This window comes from Talpa occidentalis, unplaced genomic scaffold (genome assembly GCF_014898055.3).
Source record: "Talpa occidentalis isolate TD23 unplaced genomic scaffold, MPIMG_talOcc4v2.1 talOcc4.6, whole genome shotgun sequence".
Taxonomy (NCBI): Eukaryota; Metazoa; Chordata; class Mammalia; order Eulipotyphla; family Talpidae; genus Talpa; species Talpa occidentalis.
The window spans coordinates 70,714,543-70,729,651 of NW_023604972.1; the positions used below are offsets into that span (position 1 = coordinate 70,714,543).

General features: G+C 40.9%; 1 protein-coding gene across 9 annotated transcripts in view; it reads right to left on the reverse strand.

The window, feature by feature from the left end:
* FER (FER tyrosine kinase) overlaps positions 1-7,620 on the reverse strand; it is a 484,685-nt gene extending 477,065 nt beyond the window's left edge. For 5 of the 9 annotated variants that reach the window (XM_054688071.1, XM_054688072.1, XM_054688070.1 and 2 more), the window contains exon 1: positions 6,819-6,878. The gene's annotated coding sequence lies outside the window, so the exon portion shown is untranslated. Of the gene's footprint in view, positions 1-6,114; positions 6,349-6,570; positions 6,596-6,818; positions 6,879-7,550 lie in introns of those variants that run through there. The other 4 variants (XM_054688073.1, XM_054688069.1, XM_054688074.1 and 1 more) reach the window with 4 other exon arrangements.
* Positions 7,621-15,109: the final 7,489 nt, after the last annotated feature.

Consider the following 15,109-nt stretch of genomic DNA (forward strand, 5'->3'; position numbering starts at 1 on the left):
AATCATTGCGTCAAATAAGGGAAATGCAGGTTAAAACCACAGTGAGATATCATCTCACAGCCATGAGAATGACACACATTAAAAATCCTCCCAATGACAAGATCTAGAGATAATGTAGAGAATGGGAACTCTATCACACTGTTGCTAAGAATGTAAATTGGTGCAGGCATTTTGGAAAACAATCCTACTCCTGGGCATCTACCTAAAAAACATGAGGAATGATCAACTCAAAAAAACATATACTCTACATACAATGTTCACTGTAGCACTATTTACAATAGCTGGGCCATGGAAGCACCCTAAATGCCTACTGTTAGAAAGCTGAATGAAAAATGTAGTACATCCACACTATGGAATACTATTCAGTCACAAGGAAAAGACGAAATGTTGCTGTTCACAGCAAACTGTAGAGTTTGAGGGAGTTGTATGTAGTAAAGCAAGTCAGAATGACAAATACTGGACATTTACATATATAGACAATTCCACAAAGTAAAATACTTATTAAAAACTGGTTGGCATTAATGAGTGAAGTTTAAAGGGAGGAGATAGGGAGAAAGGCTCAAAGAGATTGATGGAGAAAAAAAGAGTTAACAACCTTTACATGTATACTATTGCTATAATGCAAAATCATCCAGAATTCATTTAGAAGCAAAAACAATTCAAAAACTTTAACAACTACTCTTGTTTACAAAACCATTAAGAGTCTGAAAGAACCACTCAATTTTTTCAATTAAATTTGGATAAAATTTATAAATAAAGATTTATCTTCGATTCACAAAAGCTTAGAAAAATAACACTTACTAATTAGTGCAGAAGGTCTAAAATCCTCACTTCTGACTGTATACTCTACATACTACATCCATGCATGATGAGCTATTTGAAAGCACTCTCACTCATCCCAATGCAATTTCAAAGTAATTTCTGACTAAGCCAACATAAGAATATTTTAATCAAATTCCTAAAATATAAATATTCCAATATTAGGTGTCTTCCCTTCTCCTAAAACCATGAATATGGTTTATGGAAATGATATCTCTGCAAATAAATTATACTGGAAAACTAATTTTAATTTTTCTACAATAATTGAGATTATTTTATTTAAAATTAAAGAACAGGGCCTCCCCAGTGGCGCAGCCGTTGAGCACTGGGCTGCAAAGCTGCCTGCAGCCTCTGCAGAGCTGGTTCGATCCCCGGCCGCCGGGCGAGGGTCCCACATGGCGTGCAGATCTCTCCTGCAGCACCCGCTGCTCCCCTCAGCAGTGTATTTCGTCAGTCTGCTTGTTCTGCTCCCTGCTCTGGCTCTGGTGAATTCTCTTACCCTCCCATGCTTCTGACTGTACCCAGTACTTGTCTAAATAAATAAATAAATCTTTTTAAAAAATAATTTAATTAAAGAACATGGTAATGTTTCTCAAATATGTTTAAATGTTCATTATCTGCAACTCTGACTTTTAAATTAAAGACTTTTCATTATTTGTATAGTACTCTTTTCTTCTGTAGCACAAGGCTGATAAAAAGAGAAACAGCATTCATTTCAGGAAAATGTGGAAGTAACTTGGTTCTCAATTGTAATACGAAAAGATGCATCTCAATTATTTGTTACCAACAATACTTTTGCACATTTCTTAATCACTTTCCTCAACAAATCAGAGAACACTGAAGTTCATTCCTATAATGATTTAATTAATTCACACTTGCATTCTGACATGCCTCCATGAATGGGAAATAAAGTGACAGAATTTACAGAATGCATGCAACGAAACTGTGCATTAAGATATATCACAAATGTAAATGTCTTGGATGGGAAAAATACTGAGAATCAGACTTAGATCAAAAATTATTTGTGTTATTGTTGGTTCGACAATACAGTTCAACTCCTAGCTCCTCACTGAGTTCCGGGCTTGCTTCATGACCTCCAATAACTGTGTGCATTTAAACTGGTATGTATTCTTTTAGAATTAGAACCCTATACTTACTGAAGACACATTCTAAAACAGAGATCATTATAAAATATTACTCTCTGAAAATAATCACATTCTACAGTAGGAAGCATAAAACATTTAACTATGAATGTGAAGTTTCTTTTGTAATTTACGAATAAAGTTTACGTTTTGAACAGATTCGATAAATGGTTTAAGTGGAAACACTAGACATTTAATAAATTAACATTTAGATGTTCTTTATTTCAGCAAATATTTGTGGTTTTAAATAAAAGGAATTTAGGGAAACCATCCAAGAACAGATGATAATCTAAGGTGAAATAAAAATAATCCAGGAATTCAGAAAAACTGCACATATTTTGAAGTTGAAAACATTTACAATATATTTGTGACATCCCTTCTGAGACAGCAATGAAAGAACCATAAAAGAACAGCTAATCTGAGATATGTTTAATTATTTACCTTGTATAACACACGTCATTCACTTTAAGTAAACTTAATGTACATTATTTGAATTTCCTAAGTCTAAAATTTAGGGACTTTTAGGCTATTAGAACAAAAATTCAAGTAATACTAGAAGAGGTAAAACAAAAGCTACCATGGAAGTTGGGCACTGACTAAATCCTAGACTGCCTTATTTCTTCTTCCTAACAACCTTTTGAGCAATTTTATCAACTCAGTTTACCAAAAGGATGAAGCTACGGTTCAAAGAGATTAAATAATGTGCACAAGACCCAACAAAAGAAAATCCTGATTTCTGACACAAACCCAGATTATCTGACTCCAAAATAAATTAATTTTCTTTCACTATACCTGAGACCTGGCAAGAAACACCTACATCAAAATTTCCACAATTTTAATTAAAACCCTCAAAAGGAGGAACAATATGAAATGTATCAAACAGTGGATGATGCTAATGTTATAGGACAGGGAGAGGGGCAGCCCAAGCCCCGCAAACCTGCCTATTCTAAATGGGTTCTGCCATCCGCCGCATCAACACAAAACATATGAGACTTTAATGGGAAGGAACTTTAATTAGGAAACAATACAGGAAAGGCAAAGAATCTAGTTTTTAAATGAAGCACCCAAAGTTACCCGTCCCCTCGTGGGTAAAAGTCCATCCATATGGGATCGGCCCAGAACAAGGCCCCAAAGCCTGCTAAAAGTCTAAAGCATCTTCCAGTGGGGACCCACAGAAAAGGGTCACAAACAACCGGACAAGTCCGGAAGGAAAAGAGCAAAATCAACATCAAGATAAAAGCTGCCATTGTCACCTCCCCACGGGTCTCGCCCACGTCTGTGTCACCCAGTCCACGACCAAAAGACAAGCACAGTTTCTTCACGTGTCTCTAGGCTCCATGTGCCTCTTTCAGGTCTCCTGGCTCCATCCTGCTTCCTTCCTCAGTCTCTTCTGCAGCTTCTCCTCTTCCTGCTCAGCTCCACCCTCCCTTGGGTGGGGCAGGGAACCTCCCCCTTTCCTGGGGACCACCCTGTTACACTAAGACTAAAAATTAGCCATAATTTGATGAGTACATATGAATATTTGAAAAATAATTGCACCTCATACATAACACTTAATTCACAATTAAAATTTACATATGTAATATTCCTAAAATGAAAAAAAAATCTGAAAATTTTTATAGAAAGATGCTAGGTAAACTTCATCTTAACTAGATATTTTGAATTCCTAAAAAAAACCTTCTGGGGCCCCATTTTTAGTCAGTCACACAGCAATTTCATATGGAAAACAGGGTTACATTTATACTTATAAAAATAAGAAAGAGAACTACTTCTGCATGATTTCTTTGTTCTGACTCTAATCTGTCCTGTATTCATTTCTATTTTTCCTCCATATTTGATGTCCTCTTCTAATTTAGGGTAACTAAATATGAAGTTCAGGAACTCCTTCAAATTAAGATGCAAATATAGATATGCTACAATGACTATAAAATTTCAATGACTGCTAAAACACTACAGAAGAAATAAAAGCTTTGGTTATTCTCCAAAATACTAGCTATCATGGAATTATTCTTGACTTTTCTACTCTACAGTTTTCTGAATTGATTTTAAAGCATCTCACTTTTATAATAAAAAGTAGAAAAGAAAGAAGAAAAGGGGGAAAGAAAGGGAAAGAAAAAAAAAAAAAAAAAACGGCAAAATGTATGACCAGCTTGTTTCCTTTAATATGTCAATGATGCGTACATTACCTTCTGCAAGCATATCAAAGCCAAGTGAGATAAGGAAAAACAATGAGACAATCCAAAGATCTATATATTCTGAGAAACTGCTCTTAAATTCACTGTTCAGGAGATTAGTCATATAAATGTGCTAAGGATGAAAAACAAGAGTATATACTAACACTAAAAAGCAGGATTCAAATACTTAAAAAGCGCAGGAAGTTCCTTAATGTGGAAAAATTATAAATATAAATCTGTGGATTGATACTCTTGTTGTTTTATTACAAATTGAAGTTCTACAATAAAATATTACTTTTAGGAGCACTAGGAAATGACATCCATGATGGTTTTGAGTCCTTTCAAACTGCTACCTTAAATCACCATATAATTACATCATTTTCCATGAAACAATTCTATCAGAAATGTTTGTATTTGTAAGTTTTCCTTTCCCATTTCAAAAATACAGTCTTAGTTCAAAACAACTACATAAAATTGATGTAATTTATCAGGTTTGTTACCAAAATACTGCATAATTGATAGTTTCATGAACCTCTCTTTAAAAGGTGCTCATTTAAAATCAAGTACAAAACTGTAATTTATAAACAAAGTAGCCCAACTGGAAAATAAAATTTTTTATCATTTAACAAGGTCATAAGATTTCCTTTTTTTCTGATTACCAAACTGTGATTTACTCATCTGGGTCTTGATAAACAAAGACAATGATTTCTTACTCTCAAGATTGCTTTATAGTATTCTTATGGAATTATTAGTTTTTATAAATGTTATTTCCATCTATAGAAATAAGCACCTTACAATATTTTGGTAAGATATACAATTATGGTGACCTTCAAACTGATAGTTTTTGTTTCTCTTCTTAAAATTTACTTTGTAACTATTTCTTGAAAATGTCATTGCCTTGTAGGTGGTGGTATTCACTGTACAATTCAATTCCTGCATTTTTTGAAATTTTTTCATAGAAAATACTGAAAGGGGGGGGGCAAATTTGAAATATTCACACCCCAGATTTATAGCTACATAACAGCTGAAGATCTTCCAGGATACTGACATCAACCTTTATAGTGCAGAAGTTGCATTAACTGGACCCTAAATAAATGTACGTTATTTATTTAAGGCTACAGACATCAGCGCAGAAAACGGATTTTTGCCAAAGGTCTTTCTTGGAAAAGAATAGAGAAAAGGTTTCTAAGTATATATACCAAGTATATTGTATTCTCATAACATATTCCCCTATCCGGGAAGCACAGTACCTCCAGTAGAAAAGATTTCCAGATTACAAGATACATTCACTGACAAGTGGGTAGCTCTCCACAAATGTCTTCCTAAAGACCAAGAAGATACACTAGTACTACAACTCTGTACTAGTGATATAATTATATTTTGCAATAATTTTTAATCTACTCCAATTCTACAGGTTGAATATAATTTCTGCTCTTGAATCACTGAAATAACTTTGATTTCTTCTTGTTTTTCCATTACACTTTTATACACAGTGCCTCTGAGAGAAATGTATTATCTTAAAAAAATGTGAAGAGAAAAATGGTGACGCCTTTAGAACAGTTTATGTCGAAGTGACTGAGCAGTTCAGAGCGCTGTAAACATATACAACTTCTCAGTCACTTTGCTATAAATCGCTCTAAAAGCGTAGTACCATTTTTCTGTTTCTCCAGGTATTATCTGCAACCTCTTATGAATAAAAAGTTTTAACTATAAGCAATGAACGTAAAGAGTACCAGTCTTAATAAATTAGATGTGGATTGCACAACCTAATTATCAAAATCACAAATATACAAAGTAAAATGCTACAACTGCGTAAGATGGACCCCATAATTTGTTCTAGAAGGACCTGGGCCCTACAAACACTAACCCAATTAGCTTGTTTCAGAAAGTTAATCCTAAGAGACTAAAACGACTCCAAACAACTCCCAACCCTAAACGGCAAACCGAGAATAAAGCAGAAATTGTCCTGTCTGCAGTACCTTCACATTTAACAGTCTCTTGACTAAGTTCTTGAAAGTCACCTCAAGCCAAGACAGGAGCAGGGACGGAAAGTTGGGGGTAAACGAAGAAGACTGAGGAAGCTGATACAAGGGTTAAGAGGTGGGGGCGAACTGCCTGGGTCAAGAGAGACTACTGGGCCCCAGAGGAAAGATGGGATTACGAGAACACCTCAGGATCGAGGTGAGCGCCCCGGCTGAAGGGCCGCGCCAGGAGCGCAGCACGTGGAGAAAAGGGGGTGAGGGCGTCTCGGGCGGTGCCTACGAGCCCCCCTGCACCGCCCACACCCCGCGGTCCCACGACCCGGCGACTGGGCGGGGCCGTCGTGCCAGCCTCAGCCCTTTCGCGCCGGCACCCGCCCCCTCAGCCTCCAGTCCCGGGGTGGTGGGAGGGACGGGCCTCGCGGGGCTGGGCAAGGAGCCCGCGAGAGCCCCTACCTGGAATGCTCCCCCACGGGCGGAGGGTGGGCGGGAGACCCGCAGCCTGGGGCGGGCGAGGGGGGTGGCTGAGGGAGGAGGAAGAGCCTCGGCGCAGCCGCCGCAGGCAGGGCTGCTTCCCAGGCGCCCCCCTGCCTGCTAGGAGTGTGGCCCCCGTTCCCAGCTCGCCTTCCCTCCTTTTACCACCCCCACCCCCGGCGTTGTCCCGGGCAACAGCGCCTGCCGCCGGCAGCGTGAAACGCACCTACCTAGAACCTGACAAGCAGGAGCCCCTCAGACTCGGGAGCCAGTCGCCACCCCGCGTCACGGGGGCCACCGCAGCCAATAGGCGCCGCTGTCACGAGCCTCTGCGGCCAATCCGGCTGCGCTCCGGTCTCCGGGCACCCTCGAGCTTTTAGCCAATGGGCGCGAGCGGAAGGCGGGCGCTGCCACCGCCCCCTGCCCCCTCCTCCACCACCTCCCAGGAGGCGGGGCGCGGCCCGCTGGCCCGGGACCGTAGGGTGGGACTCGGGATCCTGGCCCGGGGGGCGGTGCGCGCGCGGGGACCCGGAGCGGCGAGGGCCGGCGTGGAGCTGTGGCCACCGCCCTTCGCGCCCGCTCCCCGGCTCGGGTGGACCCCGAGGTCCCCCGGTTCGCGCTGGGGTCCTGGTCCCCGTAACCGGCTCGTCTCTTCTGCCCGCGGCTGCTGGGATGGGGGCGCGGGCGGGATGGGGCCGGAGGCGGACGGCGGCGTCACAGGAAACTTTGGGAGACTCGCCTGGCCGCGGCCGGGAAGTGACCGGGCCCGGGGTGATAAGCTGGAGCCGCCCGCTGAGGGACGACCCGGCCGGTCGGCGGCCGGAAAGGAATTCGGAGGGTGGGGGCGGAGGCGTGATTAAAATGTTAAGTTGTGCCCCCGGGGTACGGGTGATCCTGGGTGTGAGACCTCAGGGAAGGGAAGCTGTTTGGGGGCCGCTGAGCCCTCTTGCCTAAATACGCACTTTTCCCCCTCTGAATCAGGCACTTTCTCCTGTACTTTTCCACATTTTACTTGTTTCTGTTGCAGTTGTGATTTCTTCAGGATGGTTTTCAGCTTCTCCAAAGGACTTCGAATCCCTTAAACACAAAACTGTGCCTTTCTCATTCCGGTATTCTCAGTGCCTTAGATCAAAAAAATAAATAAATAAAACAGGTTAGACGCTCAATGCTGCAATTTTGACGGGTACTGTTAAAAGGTATACAAGCGGGTACCGTGCGACCCCCCCCCCCCCCGCTATTAAAGCCTTTACCTCTAAGTCAGAATGCGTTGAAGAACCCAAACTGGTTTGCTTTACCAGTAAGAGACGTGGCTTGGAGTCCTTCACCAAAAGGATTTAGTAGAAAATGAGCAATGTGAACTAAACAATTCTTACTAGGTGATCTGTAACAGTATGATAGGTGTTATTAGTCACTATCCCAGGGTGTGTTCCTGCAGCAGAATTTTTAAGACTTTGTACAATGTATTTTGGTTGAACCACATTCTTTGCCTGCAGCAAAAATCTGTCAATCCTATCTCCACCTCCACCCTACTTTTCAAAAACTTTTGAATTATGTGAGAGCCAGAGAAGGGAAGTGATTTTATCCCCTAAACTTGTTTATTTGACCACAGTGAACAGCTTTGCACTTAAAAAAACATAAATTATAATTTGGACTTTTCTTGTCTACTGTTTCAAAGTTAAACCAAAACAAGTGTAAAGACATAACAATTTTTAAATAAGCTTAATTCGTCCTGTGAAAGATAGATGTGAGAATTTTTTTTCTTCTCAATAAAATTAGTCAAGAAAATTAAGATTACTTATGTGTGCAAATAATGTTACTACTCAAGTTTTTACTTCAGGACTAGATATTGTTTATCATGAAAACAAATGGGTCTGTCTGCTTGGCTATATAAATGGATGTGTGTTTTTTGTCTTGCAATTCCTTTCTGATTAGTTGTAATGTGCATCACATTTTTTAGTGCTTATTCAACAATGAAAGTGTTTTATTTCCACTACCTTTGTGAAAAGGATTTCTGGATTGGAAGATTTCATTTTAATTATATTTCCCCAGTAATGCCTATGCTGAAAATATTCAGACAGTGAAGTTAAGGAAAGTAATTACTTTTTAGTATTTAATTTGTTTTTTAAAAAGTATTTCATTTTATTACTAAATTATTATTAATAGCCAGAAATGATAGTAAAGTTATATTTGGTACATATTTTGTGATTTAACAGCAAAAATTGAATCAGTCTTATATGAATAAACCTTAATATGGAAAATTTCTGTGAACATTAAATATTGTGATATATGCTACATATGTATGTCAATATAAATTAAATGAAAGACTGTTTGTGCACTAAGTAATAAATAATACCAAAACAACTTGGGAGATTGCTTTACCACATCTGTCTTTCCCAAGAAATTTAGGGATTTAATTCTCTAATACAAAGAGAATTTTAAATCCACAAAGATATGATTGCTGACATAATTATTACATATGTGCAGAAAGTATCTTTAATAAGTTATTATAGAGAAAATAGAACTATTAGGTATATTCTGTGTGTTTTAAGGAACCCAAATCTCTGAAAACAATAAGAATTTTTCTAGTACTTCAGCATTTCGCTCAATTCTTGCTCCAGAAACATAAAAACTGTTTGCCATATGCCAAGCATTGTGGTAAGAAAGTCAATGTTGAATCAATGTACTTAAAGTAAATGAATGTGACAAAAATATATGCTGCATTTTGAAAAGTGAAAAAACAATTACAGCAAATCCAGTTTGAAATTTTGCTTCATTGTAATTATCACTTTGCATTGCCACACATTGAACACTTTGTTTCACCTAGTTTCAAATATACTGTGCAACTCTCATTATATTTTGTAAATGTAAGGAGAATATAGGAAAATAATTTCCTGTCCAGATGATCTATGGACTTCATAAAATACCAGCCACCACCACCACCACCCTCCCCCCCCCCCCCACACACAGAGCCTGGAGGAATATATATCTCAGTTGAAATTGTTAGTATAGAATTTAAGAGATTTATCTTCTATCATTAAAATTTAGCAGTATACCAGGTACTACCACTACTTTTCAAATGTCACAGTATGTACTGCCTAGCTTTAAATAAGTCTTTTCACTTTTCCAAATACCAACTTTTACCTGTTTTAATAACATTACTTACCTGGACAAATGGTTACAATAAGGTGGACATCAAATGTTTGGTGATTAGTAAAAATTTATTTCAAAAGCTCTTCCTTTCCCCTAACTTTATACCACTATACCCTCCAGCCTTCCTCCCATTTTATTGTTCAATAATTTCTCAAAGACTTCAAGAGAAACCAGTGTACCAACTTCCAAAAGGTAATCCCCAAGAAAGGGGAGGTTCCAGGTTCCCTGCCCCACCCTAAGGAAGGGTAGAGCTGGGCAGGGAGGTGAAGCTAGAAAAGACAGAGAAAAACCTAGCTACAAAAACGCTGAGAGAAGAGAACCAAGAAGGAGACCTAGAGGACACTCATGGAGCTAAGAGACACGTGAAGAAGCTTTGCTTGCTTCTTGACCTTGGACTTGTACCAGGGACTTGGGGGACATAAAAGGAGACACTTGAAACAGTCATAAACGAGAGACCCTTGGGGAGGTTATCAGTGGGAGCCTTTACCTTGATTTTGATTTTGCTCCTTTCCTTCCAAACTTGCCTGGCTTTTTCTGCCCCTTTTCTATGGGTCCCGACCAGAAGGTACCTTAGAATTATGGCAAGCTTTAAGGACTCCTGGCCCTGCTTTGGTCCAACACTGTTTGGCTGGACATTTACTCATGATGGGATGGGTAACTTTGGGTATTCCATGTGGAAACTGTTTTATCCTTACCCTTCTCTTTATTGCACACTAATTGTATTAAAGTTCTTTTCTATTGAAGGTCTTATGAGCAAATGTTTTGTCTTAACGTGGCAGATGGTAGAACCTATTTAGAGCAGGAGGGTTTGGGGTTCCTGCCCTGTAACTATCTTAGTTCCCATACCTGTCCCTCCGGTTTTTTCCCTTAGTGTGTATCTTTTCTCTTCCTCCTTTCTACCAACTCTGACTCAGTAGCTCTTCTCTTTCTAATCCACAATTCATAGCTAACCATTGCACACACCACTCCAAAAATGGAGGTAGTGATAAATACACAATATGGAGATGATAACTAACTTTATACAAGCTACGTTGTCTGCTTTCAGTGGATACAAATTTCTTGATTTTGAAAATTTTTCTCTTGAATGAATATTACTACTAAAGTTAAATTTGTATGAAATTTTCTTTGGGAATTTTTTTTGGCTTTCCAAATTTTCAAAACGTCTATGTGACTTCATTTGTTTGACAAATCTGTTAAGGAAAATAAAGGATGGTAGAAAATAAGGGAAAGTCGGAGGAAGAAAACTTCTACTCTGCCTTCAAACTAGAGGTCAAATCCATTAACACACTCTCTCACACCCATCCTTCCCAGTAAGAAGTTAGCTGTCCTAGCATTCCAATTTAGCTTTCCTAGTTTCTTTGCCTGACCTGCTCTCCTCTAAGAATGGAGATATGCCCATAAGACATGCCTTCTCCAAAAAAGCCCTCTGATTACTGATTCTCTTACACCTGGTTTAGGCCTTCAAGGTAACTGTGAGAGAATTTTAAAATAATGATTTCCAAAATGATGTGTAAGAGAATTTTAGAATAATGATTTCTAAATGTGGGCTAGTACACTGGTATCATCAGAATCACTTGAGAGCATTTTTAAAAGTACAGACTCATGCATATATGCCCCAAAGATTCTGACTGGGAAGGTCTAAGAATAGTGAAGAAAATATGTGTTTGGAATGAGAACAGTGAATATAGTCAATATGGTGGCTTTTTTGCAGAATCTATCTACGTGAAAGGAGGAGGAGCATTACAGTAAAGTGAAGGTCAGTATCTTCCCCACCCCCACCTACATGCAGTCTCTTGGACTACACCTCCAGTAGGCCATTAATTGAACTTCCTGAAAGAACTTTCTTTTCTCCTAGAAAGGAAAGGGGTGGAAGGAAGGAGGAAGGCGAGACATACAGAGACACACATGGAGGAGAGACTTGGCAAATAGACATAGGTGAGAGACACATAAAGAATCTGCTTCTGGTGCTACAGGAACCCCATGGTTCCTAGTTCAGAAATGTGGTAATGCTTCCCTCACACTTCTGTGCTCTGGTTCTAGGTGCCCGACATGGTGCAGGGTGGGTTTTCATATGCTGGCCAGGTTTGGGTTTGAAATCACTATGCTAGTTTTGAAGATACTCCAGACAGGTGAACCTGGCTGACACCATTCAGATTTTGAGACTTGTAGGGTTTTGAAAACAGACCAACCAGGTTTGAAAGGTAGGCACCCCAAAGGAGATTTAAGGGGAGTTTCACACACCTTCAAACGCTGTCATTCATTGAGACCTTCCCTTCAGAGTTTCATTTTTGGAGACCTTCACTTCTGATCTCCATTTTGAAACACTGCCTGACTGCTGGTGCCCGATCCTTCAGCCTGTGCCCAGCGTCTCCAAAATAGTTGTCTGCTGCTGGCCTATGCCTGGCATCTCTAAGAGCTGTCTAATGTTGGCCTGTGCCTAGCACCTCTAAAAGAGCTGTACACTGGTGCCTGCTCTTCCACATTGCCACCTGCTGACCAGCACTGACTACTACTACTGGTCTCTTTCTTGCCACCTCTTAAATCTTCCCACTGCTTCTGAACTCTGACACCACTGCCAGACCACCACCCCTATTTCTTGATGCTGTTGAGTCCAGTCCTGTCCAGTCAGCTTTTGGATTATTGCTGCTGGCTGCTGCAGGTTCCTTGGCAGTGGCACATGGGATTACCTCCAGGTGCCACCATGAATTGTGTCCTCATCTACCACTTATCAGTGTTCCTGCAGCTCCTGGCTCTCCTCAAAGAGACAATGACATCTTACACAAGCAGCTTTTGGTTAGACTACTGGACACTGCAGACACTTATCTGGGAGAGAAAAGATGGCCATTTGCGACCTTAGAAATTCTTTCTCCCCAATTTCCCTTTTACAAATAAAGGCTGTTGTTGTTACACTGAGTCCAAGCTGTGCCTTACGGTTGTAAGTACATGGGTGAGGGCCCACAAACTATGACATTACCCAGATTTGAATGGTTTCACTGGGACTTTAGCATCTTAGCAGAGACAATGGTAACCATTATTGTGACTGCATGGTGGATTATATGATACATTTTGAATTTTGGATTTTCTCCTTCTGTCCCAATGTTCTGAAATCTGATCAATTCATTTCTTGTGGTTCCTCATCAGAAGGCAACTTCTATTTGTTCAAAGACAAGAGAGCCACCAAAAAACCCCACAACGTCAGAAGGTCAAAAAACCAAAACCAAGGGCTATAGCAATACAATACCCACACAATCAGGGCCTATAGGCTATTGTGCCTGGGCCCCGATAAGAGGACGCATCACTGTCTGTGGGTTCTAACCTGTGTGCACAATTGCAAGAGACCTCAGGCTCTGGCAACAACAACCATGGGGTTTATTTTGCAAATAGGGGAAACAAAGAGCTTCCTGTAGCCACAAGTGGCTGGCTATCTCACCCAGATAGTTTCCACCAGAAATATAAACAGAGTACTGGTCACTTGTCAACAAAGCTATACCCCACTGGTAAGTAGTGATAGTCATTACTGGTCACCAAGAGTTCTAGACAGCACTGGCTGGCCAGTAGTGATGGTGACTACTGGTCCCTCAGAGGCGGTGTAAGACACACCAAATGTTAACAGTTCTTTATGAGTTGTTGGACAACATCAACATAAACAGTTCTTTGAGACACCAGGCCTGAAAACTTTGGTGCTCCTTTCATGTGATATCAGAGACAGGACCAGAGGCCCAGACTCTGACAGAGGTCTTCAGCTTCTCTTCCTCCCTCAGAGGTTGGTCACTGGATGCTTCTTCTTTTCTTCTTTTTGCTTCTGGTCCTTCTTCTTTCTTCAGAGGCCAGGACAGAGTCTTCCCCTTCTTTCTTTGGAAGTTGTAACAGTCTCTCAGCATCCTCTGACTCTGGCTTATATCCTTTCTCAGGGTGCCACACCCACAAGTCTGATCGGAGCAGTTTTCAATCCTGTGGCTAGTGGCATTTTTCAATCAGCTAATAGCTCACATCTGATTGGTCCACTCCACAATTCAGGAAGTACACATAAAAGGGCAGTGCCTGGGCTCTGAGGAGCCACGCCACATCTGGCCTGTGGTGGAGCAGCAAGGTGAGAGACCATCACTGCTGCTGCTGGCTCCAGCTGCTAAGGCAGCTCCTGCCAGTGAGGCAGCTCAGTTCTGGTCACATCTTTTTTTTTTTTTTTTAAAGATTTCTTTTATTTATTTATGCATACAATAGCTGGGGTGTAGGCCAGAGTGGCAGGGGGTGAGAGGATTCACCAGGGACAGAGTGTGGAACAGAACAGGCAGATCAACTGAAACACACTGCTGAGGGGAGCAGCCGGCAAGTCAGAAGAGGTCTGCTGCACCATATGGGTTGCTCCCTCGCTGAGGATGGAACTCCTGCTGCAGTGGATGCTGATAACTTCATAGTGCTGAGGCCAGGTTCTGGTAACCTCCCCTCCCCTCCCCTCCCCTCCCTTCCTTTTCCTTCTCTTCCTCCCCCCCTTCCCCTCTCCCCTCTTCTCTCCTCTTCTTCCCTTCCTCCTCCCCCACCTTTCTCTCTCTCCCTCTCCTTTCTCTCTCTCTCTCTCTCTGTGTGTCTCACTTGCTTGCTCTCTCCATGAACTAAAGATATTTCACACTAAGAGTATGTTTTCTTTGCCTTTGTGCTTACATATGGGCAGAAGTTGTAGTCCTTAACAATTTGTGGTTCCTGGGACTCATGCTTAAAGCCTGAACACAGGCAATTATCTCTATTCCTTCTGCAAAGTACTAAGCATAACAAACACAGATCCAGATCACCAGGATTCTAAGGCCCAGAGATCTCCGAAGACATGGGTGAGAAGAAAGAGACTGAAAACAGAATTTTTTGACTTAAATGAGTCTATAAAAAGCATAGGAGGTAAAAAAAAAAAATAGCGTAGGTGGATCATTTCTCTAGCCAGCAACATAACACACTGCCCACCTCCAATCCAGAGACAATAAGATTTGTACCCTGGTGGGGTTGAACTAAGAAGCTCTGGTGTTGAAAGCAGCTGAGTAAAGCAGTGAGGGGCTTTTTACACATCGGTGTGAAGGGAATAAGTGAAAGTCTACATTTTGTACTATAAAACTTCCTCTCCCACTCAGTTCCCATGACAGTTTCCATGCCTATATACCTTAGAAAGGCTCTGTGAGGATTCCTTTCTAGGGAAACACTTTTGTGATGGGGGTGAGGTAAGGATCTTCCAATAGTATGATCCCTTATCTAAATACATAAAAATAAGGTCTGCCAACTCACAGGTTCTAGCCATGAAGGTAGTTTCTATCACTCTAAAATATGAACAGACATTTGGGGATCACCACACTTTAAAAAGAAAAAAACACCACAGTCATGAAAATCAGAC